The sequence below is a fragment of the Dioscorea cayenensis genome, chromosome 18 (assembly GCF_009730915.1).
Source record: "Dioscorea cayenensis subsp. rotundata cultivar TDr96_F1 chromosome 18, TDr96_F1_v2_PseudoChromosome.rev07_lg8_w22 25.fasta, whole genome shotgun sequence".
Lineage (NCBI taxonomy): Eukaryota > Viridiplantae > Streptophyta > Magnoliopsida > Dioscoreales > Dioscoreaceae > Dioscorea > Dioscorea cayenensis.
The window spans coordinates 4,738,475-4,754,607 of NC_052488.1; the positions used below are offsets into that span (position 1 = coordinate 4,738,475).

Below are 16,133 nucleotides of genomic sequence, written 5' to 3' on the forward strand. Positions count from 1 at the left end.
AACGGCCTGAAACTAGGAATGGGGGTGGGGCGGGGAATGGGATCCCCGTCCCCATCCCCGCTCTCCACGGGGCGGGGATTCCCCGGTTAAAATTTCCCGCGGGGGAAAAATCCTCCCCCGCTCACTCCCCCGCGGGAATCCCCGCCCCACGGGGAATCCCCGCCCCGCCCAAAACATTAATATAAAAATTTTCTATAAATAACTATAATATTTCTAATGCATTTATGTTACACATGCTAAAGATGCTATATACAATTGAAAATAAAAAATATAATGTATGATGAAAAAATCTAGACAAATGGATATTTGAATAAAAAAAATATAATGCTTATATGTAGCAACACATGGATATTTGAATAAAAAAAATCTAGACAAATTACAATTACCTAATTATCCAATTCATTTAAATTAAATAAATAATTAGTTTTTATGAATATTAGAAATTTGAAAATTAGAAGTTTGAATTTTAATTTTGTAGATATATTATATAATAATTTTATTAAAATAATTTAAGATTTTATTAAATAAATATGTTTTAATGAAATATATAAATTTAAATAGTTAATAAGTTGTATGAAATGATTGTGAGTTCCATAATAATAACTAAAAATATTAATAAATAAATATTTATTGATTATATATATAATATTATGTTAATGTTGAAATAATCTTTAATAAATATATTAAAAATATATAATTTATTCTTTTGGGGAATTCCCGCCCCACGGGGTTCCCCGTGGGGAGCGGGGCGGGGATTCCCGTGGGGCAGGGAGACCATTCTCCGCCCCCGCCCAGCCCCACTAGGTAGGGAGGAATTTTTCTCTGCTCCCCGCCCCGTGGGGGGATGTTTCGGGGAATCCCCGCCCCATCGGGGCGGGGCCCGCGGGAAACGGGATTCCCCGCCCCACCCCCATTCCTACCTGAAACCCCATCTTTTATGCTCGCAAAGCCTTCAAGTTCACACAATCCCAACCCCATCTCGTCTTCATCGCCTTCAAATCCCCATTAAAGCCTAGGTTTTGCATCTCCGCCGGAAAACAAGGATTAGGTGGCCTCCACCTTGACCCACAACTTCAACCTCGGCTCTAGGTTTACTTGAGATGCTTTCCCCGCCACTTCTTCGAGGGTCACCGGAGCTCATCGGAGTTGAAGGGTATCATCGGCTCGCTTAGTTTGAATGAATTTTTGAGTTGTTTTTATACTTTATGCTTTTCTAAAGCTCTTTGTTGAATATAGAGTTTAGGATTTACATTTTAGAGTTATACATTTGATTGAAATATGGTTAGGTCTTATATTTTCTATCTTTTTGTTTGGTTCTTCTTGGTTAGCTTAATAATATGTTATTTTATTTGTTTATCATGCTATTGTTGTCTGATAAATTGACCTTCTTTTAGGTTGCTGGAGCTCACTGGAGTTCACGGAAGTGTCTTATCATCAGAAGGGTGATAGGTTTGCTTTTCACTTTCTTATCATTGTTTTCTAATGCATGAGGGGAATTTCTCTTCTTTGGTTATAAACTATTATTTCTTTTCTTCATTTTGGTTATGCAATATGCCAAATTTTAGAACCACTAAGAATTTCAATATCATAAATGTTACTCTATACATTATATGAGATTGGTCTCCACACTAATTTGTTTCTTAATGTGAGTTTGGTTAATGAGGACATCTAAGGAATTATTCATTAAAATGTATTTAATTTTTGTACTTCAATAATTTGGTAATAGCCTCAATTCTTTTATCAATATATTAATCTTTAACTAAAGGATGCAAAACTAGCAAACTGCATACGATAACATGCACAGATTGGATATTGGGCAACTATCATGCTATCACTTTATCCTATATTATTTACTCATGTTTCTCATTTTGTGAACCATTTTATAGGTAGGTGAGGCTGTCTTTGACATTCTCCATTCAGGTATTTCCACATGCCGAAAGTGAAATGCATAAAAAGAGTAATTTGATTTTTGGACCATGTCTTTGCTGTTTTTCTTTTGGAAATTTATGGAGGTTTCCATCTGTTATATATGTTGGTCAATATCTTCTCTAATTTGATATCTAGTATCTATTATCAAGTCTGTTGACAGATGTTGCAGTTGCTAGTATGAGAAATTTATCAAACATGTAGCATAGTAGGAAGGGGTAAACTGTCAATTTGGAGAGTCGTTCATCAACATAAATGTTGCGTCTCTCACTTCTATTTCGTTTTAGACTTGCAGTGTAATGGCACCTGCAAAAACATACTGTGATTTATTTACCTTGATGAATGTCTTTATTTTCATATTATTGATTAAGTAACTAAAAGCCTAGGAATTGAACTAGCTATAACATATCTTGTCTAACAAAGCTCAAAATCACAAGTAATAACCTAAGCATTAACTTCACTACAGACTCTTCTAACCTCACCACCATCAACGCCTCCGGTGAGCACCTACATTGTAGAGAGTTTAACAAATGCGTTGAGAAGACACTGTAGAAGTACTGGAGGAATGCATTGAAAGTTTGAATTTTGTCATTGGTAATGCTTATTTATTTCTGTTACACGTTTTCAATTATATGGAATGCATTGAGCTATGGTACTATGCTGATTTTTGGTTGTTGATATTTCCAATTGTGTGACTTTTGTATGGCTTGTTTCTTAGAAGTTATTTTGTACATTCATTAGATGCCAATATATTTGCAGTCTTTCATTTTGGAGTTGGTTTTAGATAGAAATGTAGAAGATTCTTCAATCATTTAGTTATAGATCTTTCCTTTAAACTTGATTGCAGGGTATCATTTTAGCTGGCTTTTGTTGCTTTTTATTCAGATCTTACGACATTGTTGGAAGTGGTTGGCTTTATATGAGCATTACTTACTGAGACATTTTAAGGCATGCCTAGGTTCTTTTAAAATATCAGTATCTGTTTCTTTGTTTTAGACTTAGTTACTGTACCATTGTATATTTGGACGTTAGTTGTTAGGTTTCTATTTAAATATTATCTTCACATCTTAAACATATTATTACATACACACACATATATATATATAATGTTTTGGATATTAAAAGAAGATTACAAGCATTGATGTGTTTGTTATATATATATATATATATATAAGCATTAATCAAGGCTCGGCTTTTGATAAAAGTTGGTTGTTTATTTTTAATATTAAAGTTGGTGGAAAGGCTGGCCCATGGATTGGAATAATTATATTCATTAGATTGAATTGTGGCCCAGGGATTCTTTGCATATATACACATCATATGTGTGTGTATATATGCACCAATACTCTGCTCACTATCAAATGAAAATTTTATTTTTAGTAGCATCTAATATACATATAAATCTTCAAAAATAAGCTGTAACAAATACAAATAAATCTAGTTGAATATGAATTCCTCATGCTTCTGTCTTGCTCTAATGGACCCCAATTTCTTCACAAGTAATTTGTACTCTCAATATGTGACTTTATTATGCAAATATGTTTGTCCATGGTTGCAAGTTGAAACCAAGTCATTTGAACTCTCAAACTATTGAGCAGTTCAGTCATCAACTAACATGATTGTTGTAAAAAATATGTCAACCCATATATCTTTTTGCCAGTTAAACCAAATTTAATTAGCAAACCCAAACTTACATACATATACATACACACACACATATATCAAAATTCAAAAGATATAAGGGTCCGTTTGGATTGCGGAATAGGAATGAGAAGAGGGGGAATGAGAAGAAGGGAGGAGTGTGAATGAGAATAGGGGGAAAGGGGAGGATAATGATAAAGGTGTTTGGTTGGAGGATTGAGAGTTAGGAATAAAAAAAAGTAGGAGAGAGAAATATTGTATAATTACACCTATGCCCTTTTATACAAAATGAGATGATATTTTTACAAAAACAATGTTTATATTTAATAGTAAATAATTATTATAATTATCATTAAATATTTCTAATATATTTAACTATTTTTAATTTATTGTTATTAAATATTTCATCTAATTAATATAACTTAAAAATAAATTGTTATTTTAAATAATAAATAATTAGCATGATTTATAATTATTAAGTATTTATAATATATTTAATTATTTATTTTAATTAATTAAAATGAAATATTATAAGTAATTAATATAATGTAACAAATGTTTGTTATATTAATTAATAAATAAATAACATGTTTTATTGTTATTTAATATTTTTAATATGTTATTTATTTGTTTAATTGTAATTAACTATTTCAACTAATTAATATAATTTAACAATTATTTATTTATTAAATAAATAAATAACTAATATAAATTTATTATTATATAAGAGGGGTATAAAAGTCATTTCATTACCAAGGAGTCCAAATCTCCCCAATTTTAGGAGGATTGGAAATGCCCCACATGCATGCTTCTTATTCCCATGCCAACCCACTATTCACTCATTTCCTTGTTGCCAAACATGGGTTTAAATATCATAATTGTATGTCATTCCCACTCCCAAGGCATGAATCCATGAACCAAACGCCCCCTAAGTAACTATCAAATAGTCAATGCCTGAATTTTTGCGCCTTTTTTCTTTTAAATTTCTTATGCTTGGAAAGAGCATGTTACTTTGCAAATATAAAGTGCATCTATGTTTTACGTATGCAGTGGATTGTTATGAAATTATGTTCATAACTTTTGGATTCTTTGGCTTTCTCATTCTTTACCATGCCTTGTAGATGGGACACTCTTATTCATGTTGATGTAGCAAGTGGTGGTTTTATGGCACTTTCCCTGTACCCAAATCTTGATGGGATTTCTGTTTACTAATGCCATTTCTTCTTATGTTTGTTGTGAGTGATGACCTATAAACACTTTGTTATGTGTATTTTGATTTCATCAATTAAATTTCTTTTAAATAATGTGATTTATAATTAATGTTTTTATATAATATTAGGTGAAAAAAATATTACAAATTATTTAATATACAAAATTGTGTAGTTATATTGATGGTATTATCCGTCGGTAAAAATTTTAAAATTGATATAAAAATAAAGATATAGTGACAGAAGTCTCCATCACTAAAGCTACATTGACGACATTATCTATTAGTAAAAACTTTAAAAATTTATTTTAAAATGGAGATGTAGTGACGGAATCTTCCGTCATTATAAATATAGATCTGGGACGGAAGGATTCGAACCTCCGAGTAACGGGACCAAAATCCGCTGCCTTACCACTTGGCCACGCCACATTTCGATTTTTATTCCACACTAATAAACACTAATAATGATATTGGTTATTTGTCAATTCTAACTCAAATATCTATCATTTACATTGTCACTAGGATTCAATCGACACATATGATATAGAATAAAAAAAAAAAGATTGATTGATCATTACATATAATTCAATTAAGATATTGTATGAGAGTATAATTCTTTATTAATTATTTTTTTCGGAACCTAAGAAAAGATTTTGAATTTGGGAAAGTTCGGAGAAAAAAGGATTATTTGACCTAAGAAAATGTTTGTTATGCTTAATATCTTTAGTTTAATGTGTATCTGTCTTAATTCTGCCTTTTATTCGAGTATGAGTGGTTTTTTCTTCGCCAAATTACCCGAGGCTTATGCCCTTTTCAATCCAATCGTAGATGTTATGCCCGTCATACCTATACTCTTTTTTCTCTTAGCCTTTGTTTGGCAAGCTGCTGTAAGTTTTAGATGAAATCTTTAATACTTTCCTAAATTCATGATTCATTTGAAAAAAAAAGATTTGAAAAATGAATAAGATTAGATATGCCTTATATTACTCGATTCAAAAAGAGAAATTATTGTATATGGAATTAAAGAACCCTGGTTGGTGATGAATTTGGATTAGCTTATTTCCTCATTTCGACCTTAGGACGGGCAGCACTTTATTAGGATTAGGTCGCCACAAACAATACCTAATTGTGGATATAATAAGAAATTTTTGGTAACAAAAGAATTAGAATCTTATTAGAAATTAGAAAAACAAAATTCGTGAAATTTGGTATCATCTGTTAGTAAAAATTTTAAAAATTAATTTTAAATAAGGATATAGTGATGGAAGCCTCCGTCACTATAGGTTTTGACGATTATTTTATCATTGCAACATGGTCTATTGTTTGTTAGTATAACATAAATTTGACTATAGTAATGAAAATTGATGTTTTAGTAACATAAATTTGACCATTAATAAATGACAACTTTTTGTAGTGACTGTATATTAGATGTAGAAACCTCCACATCCTTAAAAAAAATAAAAAATAAAAAATAAAAACAGTCATTGAAAATCAATAGTCAATGCAAAATGAACAAAGAAAATATCATCATATCTAGGATTCTTTCAGAAATATAGTGCAAAGATATTCTCCACAAGCACTGCATAAGAAAAGAAAGAATTTCCATTTATAAAAAGTATGCATACACCATAAGTTCCACGCATTTGCATGTGAAACCCCACAAAGTTAGAAAAATAAGTGCATGCATTAGTAAGAATTTGCACTTATCTCTAAATAGCAATCAATAATTGATAGTTAATGACAAAAAGCTAATTCAAGAGGAAAATATAGAAACATATGAACTCACAATAGCAATATTAATTGTTTAAGATACATACTCTTTGCATCAGGACATCTCCAACTTTATGGCAACTAGTGACACTTTAAAAAAATTACAATTTTGCAACGTACATTAGCAATGGAATGCATTCGCTACAATTTTGCAACAGAATTGTCATAATTTTGTAATAGAATCGGAAATTTGTGGGAGTAATTTTGCGACAGAATTATAACCTATTTTGGAGGGAAGTGGCGGGAGGCAATGGATTTGTGACCGATTGGAGTCGTTGTAAAGGGTTTTACAAAGACATTACAATTTTACAACAGAATCAATCTTTTCTAAATTTGCAACATAATTGTATTTGCAACAAAATTGTCACAGATTTATGATGGATTTTAATTATATATATATATATATATATATTTATTTATTTTTTCATCAATTAGGCTGAATTTTTCAATTTATATTATTTGATTTTAGAGTCATAGATTTACAATGGATTTTAATTTTATATAAATATTTTATTTTATTTTATTTCTATTAATTAGGTTAAATTTATTCATTATCATAGATTTATTATGGATATTAGTGATTACCTTTTCGAGCTCAATCTTTTCCACCTTGGGAGCTACAAGAATTAATCCAGGTGAAAGATTGAGTAATGCAAGTGAAATTCATTTTTTTGCATTCCAACCAAATATTTCAACAACCAATCCTAATTAATACACATACTCGCAAAACAATGCAATCTAGAAGCACTACTGATCTGTTGGACCAGACCAAATTTTTTGGTAATTAATTATTAATTAATACATTAATTATACACACTACAAAAAAATAACATATACAGATATATTGATGCTTATCTTATCAACGGTTAGACTTCATACCTATAGACTATTTATACCAATGAAATTTTATAACTATTAGAATAAATTAGGTACATATTGATAAATATTTTTTCGTTAGTATAAACATTATCATATATTGACACTTAACTATAATGACAGACAAAATCTGTATCTTTAGACTATTTACACCAATGAAACTTTATAAATGCCAAATTAAATTGAAGTCCAAATAGAAACCAAAAATTCAAATATTTATTAAGGCTTTTAAAAATATTTAATTGTTGATTTTTAGCAGTTTTGCTATGTATACAAATAAATATGATTTTTCTAAATTATATTAGAAATGAATCATTTTCAGAAGGTTGCGCAAGCACTTCTAATATTTAGACCACAAATTTTCTAAGTGATGCATATATATGTATGTATGTATTATTAAATATCTATCAAATATATAAGTTTTTTTAGAGGCATAGAAATTCTTTTTTTTTTAACTAATTTTGAAAATTAAAAACACAAAAAAAATGCTACTAGTTTTCTTTAGAAAACTTGAAAAATGCAAAAAAATAAAAAAAATAAAAAAATAAAATAAAATAAAATAAAATAAAATTTAAAAACCCTTAATTAATATTGATATTAATAAGAGATTGCTTATTTGAGTGTCCCATCATTTTTTGAAAATAACGTTTAATTCCTTGAATAAATATATTTCATAATTTAATTTAAATTATAATTTATTATCATTTACAATAATTAAATAATAATAATTATTATTAATAAAACACATTTTTTATGCAAGCAAGAGCCCTATCTTTTTTTGTCCTGAAGTGAAGAATGCTAGCTAAATTTCAATTTTTTCTTAAAGGCTCCCATTTCTTCTCTGGTGTGATACTTGCCCTTCTTGGGATCCACGACCAACAACGATCAAGTACTCCTCTTCCTTTAGATTTGGCCTTGGTTTCTTCTAGACATTGTAGATATTTGATTAATGGCAATTGCCTTGGCAGATTTACCCATCAATCAGGGTTTTTGTTGATTTTTATTTTTCAGGATGAGGTTTCTAGGTTAACTTGTTTTCTTTTGGATTAATTTTTTTTTGATGAATTTTAGTAATTTGGTGTGGATCTTTAGTGCCGCTAAAGGGTGGTTTATTTTTATGGTGACTTGTTTGTTTTTTTCTTGAATTTATTATTTTTATGAATTGTTTGGTTAATTTATGATGAAGCTTGCTTAGTATTGGGTGTTGCTAGATCCTTGTCAACATTCTCCAAAATCATACACTCAGGGTCCATTTGATTCGCATAAGGGTATAACACATCACAAGTGCTTATAGTACAACACAAGTATTTGTCTTATACCATGTTTGATATTCAAAGGACAATACAAATTAATATAAGGCAATTAAATATAAAATTACTATAATACCCTCTATATATTCCTATGTTATTTTGGAATAAATAATTAAAAAAAAGAAATATTTTAAAACTACTTGGCACAAATATATTTTTAAAATTTTAAATATATTAACTAATAATTATTTATGAAAATATATTATAAATTTTGTTAACATTTCTTATCTTATTAAAAAACTAATTATCTTGATATTTTTAACTATAATTCACAAGATTAAATATGTTTATTATAATTAGAGATAAGAAGTATGAGATTTTAACATGATAATCCTTTTTTACTTAATAAATAAATCTAAGATATTTACATAGAAGAAAACGGGTGGAGCTTGAAGGGTGCCCGGAAACCCTAGAATTCTCAAAGAGAATAGAAAGTAAGAAGGAGAAAGGCAAGGGAAGAAGAGAGAGATTTGAAGAGGAGAGTGCCGCGGCGAAGGGGAAAATCAGGGAAGGAAGTTCATGGCAGTGGATAAGATCGGGTAGAGCGTTGAATGACAACTGTAAATTTTTGGATGGGATGCATTTTTAATTTATTATTGTAATTTTTGGATTTGAAGTGGGGCAAAATTGACTTTTGTTGTGTTGTTCCATAACTTAAAACTTGTACAGTGGTTTTGGTGGGATAATTTTTTTTTTTCCAACTTGTGTTGTACTCAAACACGATGTTGTGTTGTACCCTAAACACATTTGCAAATCAAATAAGAGACAAGAGAGTTTATGTTGTCTTGTTCCTCATTTTTTCACATATCAAACGGACCCTCAGGATTTAGAAAATTTTGTGATTTTTCTCAACTTCTTATGAACTAGAGAGCGAAAATGTTAATTAATACAATACTATATAAATGTTGAGTTTTAGTTTGGACACTTTCTAATTTCACATCCAATTGAACTAGATGTCATATTCATAAATTCCTAAATCATACTAGCTATAATGTGACCATATTAGTTGTTTAAGTTGTAAAGACCAAGATCAATTTATTAGTAAAATAACAAAAAACCAGCTGCCACGATATGTTTGACTTATAGTTATAGTTTGACTTTTTCATTTGCCTTTGTGGACATGGCTAGTTCTATACTTTTTCACTTGTCTTTGTGCAGATTACTACTGTTGTACGTTTACTTTTTTTTTTTGTGCATGTTACTACTACTACTACTACTACTACTACTACTACTACTACTACTACTACCATGTATGTTATAGTTTGTTAAATACATTAGAATTGATATGTGTGTTATATTTTATTAGGATGGTAATGTTAGAATTCATTGATGTACATGAGAACATGGTGTTATTGAATTTGGATTGAATTTGTCATGAAACCAAGATTCAATTGCAAATTTGCAATGAATTTACAAGAGACTTGTTATTTCATTACAAAAATGTTCCAAATGTGCAATGTATATGCAATGGAATTTGTCGCTTATTTAGAAAATCCATTGCAACTCTATTGTAAATTTGCAACCCATTTGTAATAGATTTGTCATAGTTTTGGGAAATCCGTTGCAAATCCATTGCAACTTTGAAACACATTTTCACTAGATTTGTCACGGTTCAAAAATTTGTTGCAAATCCCTTGCAACTTTGCAACCCATCGGCAATCACTTTTGCAACGGAATGGTTACAAATCTATTACTACTCTATTACCAATTTAGAATACATTTGCAATCGATCAAGTGCTAATCTATTGCAAGTGGGTTGCAAATCCGTTTCAAACATTTGCAACGGATTAATTCTCTCTGCAAAAAAATTGCAAAGAGAAAAAATGTGACGCCATCAATTTGTTGCAAAGCCGCTACAAATTTCTAGTTGTAATAGAGTTGCAATGGAACTGGCTATTGCAAATCTGTAAATTTTTTTGTAGTAGACAACTCATTAATTGTTTAAGATGCAGTTTAAATTACATTATTAAAAATAAAGATAATACATTCATGTTGTGATCCATCATGGGTTGGAACCTCTCATGGTAGCAATGAAATTATTCAACCATCTTATAGGAACAGATGGCTTCCTCATGTAAAACGCCTCAACAAGATTCTTATTAACGCATAATCTTTCAATGGCCATATCCATATCTTCATCACTATATCCTTCCATGCTCCATAGAGCTTCTATTAATTATAATTCCATGTTTTCTTCTTGGTTGCTTCCATTGATGAAGCTAATTTACAATTTTATCCATAAGGGTGCCCAACACAACATTTTCAATATTGGCCCTTGATGTGTGGCCTGTCTAGGTACTGGTACTCTATTTTGTAGTTGTTCATGTACTATTACATATTTTTAATTTATATTTTTATGATGGAAAATTAATTTATAAAGTTTATGACAATATCAAATATAATATTTTTTTTCATAAGATGAAGAGGAGATGGAAAAAGGTAGTTCATTTCTTTAAAAGTCTTAACTAATTTTTAACTATAACACTTTATAAGCAATAAGAATAATTGAAGGGATGTTTGGATAGTTGGATCTTTAAGTTCAAAATGGCTAGACCTCTCTTGCATTTTGCTTTATCAATTCTATTTAACCTCATGAGTGGATGCATTAGAGGGTGGTGGTTCATAGCCACTATAAGTCCCTTTCTTGTTATCACTATATGCATATTATGTTTTCTTATTTTTGTTCTAATTTTTTTTTATATATTTTTAAAAGAAACAAAATTGATGAGAACCAAAGGCCTATCAAAATAAACATAGAGCTTCATACAATAAGTATTTATGCAAAAAAGTACATTTGAGTTTCAAAGATCTCATTATCTTATCTATCAAATTTAGCACAACAGGTTTTGCCAAAAGGGGGAATAACCTATACAATGTGGTATTCATGCATGTACTTGTAACCGTAAACAAACTATGCTATATAAGAGTAGGAAAAAAAAAAAGCCTTTATTTAAGAAATGCTAGTTTTCACTTGCCCATGCAGGTTAAAGATAGCATACAACTTGAACACCAAGATATAACCAAGGCATAACCCAAGTATTCCTCGAGAATGCTCAACCTGTTCAAATGAGTGATTTTCAAATTAGGGATGGTTTATCTAGGATGTGATTCAGCCTATTTACCTTGCTAACTCTAGCTATTGGACTCAAAAATTGCCGGTGAACATCCTTTACTATTGGTTGAGCTCATCATGCATTCTCTGGATTAGAGACAATGAATACTCTACATTATCTATTCAAATAAGTGAATTAATTAAACAACTAACGGGAGCACATTGATTATTGCATATCCATACAACCCAAAGAATTAAATTTATAGCTAGCATGCATGAATTGACTTCAATGAACCATATATAAGTTGAGAAAATAGCATGCAAGCATAAATAAAGCTTAAATTAGCAATGAGATACCGCTAATATCTAATCCAACCTATTGCTTCCCATGGTTGATAAGGATTATACCTGAACAATGTTAGGTTCTCAAAAAGTCTATTTGGATCAAGATTTCTAACCTTTGCACTAACATCACCCTGGACCAGATGTACCATCAAATGAGGCTAGATGCTTAAGAACCTACTTGAGTTGTAGGGTTCAATCCCAGACTGCTTCCAACAAGCATCAATCTCATACACTTTAAAAATGTAGTATGCTGTTGGGGCATGTGAAGCATAGACAATATAAAGATCATCCTTATTGTCTTGGAAAAACCTCAAGGCTTTTGATACTTTTGGTTGCAAATTACGTTCCATGAAATCTAATGAGTACCTTAATGAAAACAATGATTGCAAAATTCATTCCCTAGCATTATCTGAAAAAGCGCGCCTTGATCAATGGCATAGAAGTCATCCTCAAAGATTGTAAAGTCATAAGGGTTTTGCTTTAGGTCAGATGTTGTCCAGCTAACTTCCCTTAGCCATATGTAGCTCACTATAAAAGCCACATGGTCATTTTCAACCATGTAATAAAGCACCATATATTTATTGGGAAGATCTGGGACTAGATGGGAGAAAAGAATACAACCTCCTCCTATATTATTAAGTAGGGGAAGTTGGATGACTCAATCAGTGAATGGGTTTGGGAGAATTATCCTTAGCTTTTATAAAAACCTCTACCTTCGGACAAACAAGAGTTGACTACCTTTGACATGAATATCCATCCATAAGAAAACCCACAGCAAAAGATTAACGAACATCACCAAAAGGGCTTAATGGGATAATGTCTTTGGGGATAACGTTGAACCAGAAGAGAACTCTTATATGGTTAACTTCATCAAGTTTGATGAGGATCACAAGGTGGGCCTTTTGGGGCTGATTTGTGAGTGCCCGCCATTTAGAGAAAGCACAACAAAAGTGGACATGGTCGACGACGTTCAGGTGGTTATTAATGCCACGGATGGCCACGATCCCAAGGGAGGTCCAGTCCCAGTGTTTGTTCATCTTGATCACAATTGACTATGCTACCTTGAAAGACGACCGTTCTATCAATCAATGCATGCATGCAAGCAAGATATTATGCTCGCGCGCGCGCGCACACACATACACACACAACCTAATAGCTAATTGAATTCGATGTGAAATTGGGACTTATGCACAACCTATAGCTAATTGAATTCGATGTGAAATTGGGACTTGAAAGCAAAATTAATTTGCATAACACATCAACCTGAATAAATGCCCTCCTTTTTTTTTTTAGCTCAATCTAGTTTGTTTAAGATTGCGGATATATATATTTTTCTTTTATACTTATTCTTTTTCCATACTTCTATGATTGTAGATATATGATATAGTTAATTATAGGTTAAGATATTGAAGCACTATCTAGAAGTATAACTAAATTTATAATTTTTTAAGTTTGTCCTTTTATAGAAATCATCAATATCTAAAAATACAATGAAATTATACTAAATTATCTAAATATGGGGTAAGGAGGTTTATCTTACTATAGGGAAAACAACTAAATCTAGGTTTACAAAATAAAAAATAAATAAAGAGAAAATGTACATGGCTAGGTCTGAAACAATAGGCATATACCTACAAGGCCGAAACCAAGTAGGCATGCAAGGCCTTAGTACCTGTCTATAGATAAAATGCACAATTTAGAAAATACCTCAAATTTCAGCAATAGGAATATTGAAAATTTCAAAAATCAAATTGTTCAAAACTCTAAGCTTCGAGATAAAATTATTCAAATAAAGGTTCTAGGTCTATGAAAAAGAAAGTGTAAAACATTATTAACTTGCTAACTATAAGGCACTTTGCTCAATGACCACAAAGCTAGCCGCCACTCAACTTTACTCCTGATCTGAAAAAAAAAGAATATAAAATTTATGAGCTTGACAACCCAGTAAGTAATCACTGAAAATTTTGGGATAATGTAAAATCTCAAAAATTCAGAATTTAAATACCAATAATATAATGAAGTTCAATACTTTTCAAATACAATTTGGAAACGATGTAATTCAACAAAATATAATTTTATCATATAATCAAAGTATATGTCTCATTTTACTATAACCAAAACAAAAATATCAGATGTTATTTGTTTCAACTCGATAACTCGAGTCAGAGGTTCAGATTTCATTTATTTACCCTCGGTGACCAGAGTTAAATTGTCAAAAATCATTACTCTTTCACCAATGACACGGTATGAAACTATAGTTCCTTATCAAAGTTTCATATCGACATAGTGAATGTTTAACTGCCAGTTACAAGGTTAGTGTATAGTTAATTGGAGACTAAACATATTTATGCCAAAATAATTTTAATGTCTAAAAGTCAAGAAAAATATCAAAATTTCAGAGTAAAGATTTTTAGAATAATCTGTTGAGTAGAAAAAAATAACAACATTCTCATGATCCTATTTTATGATAAATAATCTGGTTATTCCAAAATAATTAATAGGCTTAACAATTCAAATAATTAATTAGCAAATGTTTCAATAATTTAACAGGTAAAAACAGAAAATGAATAAATAAATAAATGAGCAATACCTAACAAGGTAATAAATAATTAAATAAATAACTAAAATAACAGTAATCAAATAAATAAATAATAAAGAAATTAATAATTTTAGAAAATAGATAACAATAACAAACACTGAAATCAATACCCAAAAGCAATTAAATATTATATAAATATGTTTAAAAGAATAAACTAAATAGGTAAGAAGTAAGTACTTGCTAGTAATCGGAAATTACATATAGACACATATATAGATTTATATGTGGTGTTACTTACCTGAAACCAGCTAAGTTTTTATAACCCAAATCGAACCCCAGATCAACTCTTTGCAAAAGACCCTATAGACATAAATTTAGCTTTAACTATTCAACATTAATCCTAATATTACAAATTACAACCCATGATATCTTCACGAGTTTTTAATGCACTAATTAACACTACCAATAATCATATTTAGTGTAGTCACCCAAACCAATGGTTCCTAAAATTTTAGATGGTAAAGTAGATAACAACCAAATAATATCCTTTAGCTTGTAAAAGATAATATAATCCCTTACTCTAGACAATTTTGGTCCTAGATTTATTCATTTGGAAGCTATTTCAATTTTTAAACTTAGATGAAAAACATATGGAAAGGGAAGATACTTGTACATTCTAATGTTTGTTTAAATTTATTGACTTGATAACAAATAAATGGCTCTAAACATGGACCAAAACTAATCATATAAATTTCTCTTTATCAACACAAATAAACAAACTTTTTCAAAAATTCTAAATTCCAAGTGAAAACTCTCACAAAAACCATCAATCTCTATTTCTCAAGACACTGTTTGCTCTTAAAAAAGTTCCAATTTTGATCAATAATAATAGAACTTTCCCTTGAAACAAAATAAAAGAAAATCAATGGCACTCAAATCAAGAACAAATAAATAAATAAAAAATAGAGTTGAGCAGCGGGGAAGAAAATGAAACTACATTATCATCTAATCCATCATGCACGAAACATGACACACTCATCCAATCCATAAATAAGGAAGAAAGAGAAACCTTGGGAAAATGATAAGTGCTTGATTATACATGTTTTTACATCATCAATTAAGGCATTTCGCTTGTTCTTTATAGCAAAGTGAGTGTTGTTGGTTCTTAATTTATTTCTATTTTATGTTCAAGACATAACTTATGCACTTGGAGCAAAAGAAGTGAATTTGGAGCAATTTGTAGTCAAAATTGATCAAGTATTGAAGCTCTTAGGATCTATACATGTAAGAACACAATGTTTATTGTAGCAAGTCCTTGCAACAAGTAATGACATGGAGTATTATAGAAAAATTATTTTAGCAATTTCATGTGAATTACATGGGCAAGAAGTTTGAGGCTGTGTAAATTATAGGAAATTGTTACTTTGAGATATTTTATGGAGAATTTTGCTCCAGATTAATTATGGA

The 16,133-nt window shown here is 30.2% G+C and overlaps 1 long non-coding RNA gene across 1 annotated transcript; it reads left to right on the plus strand.

Moving 5' to 3' along the window:
* Positions 1-1,167: 1,167 nt before the first annotated feature.
* LOC120282544 lies at positions 1,168-4,871 on the plus strand. The gene is made up of 3 exons (XR_005542986.1): positions 1,168-1,449; positions 2,393-2,520; positions 4,689-4,871. It is a non-coding gene; the product is annotated as an uncharacterized LOC120282544 (long non-coding RNA).
* The last annotated feature ends 11,262 nt before the right edge of the window (positions 4,872-16,133 follow it).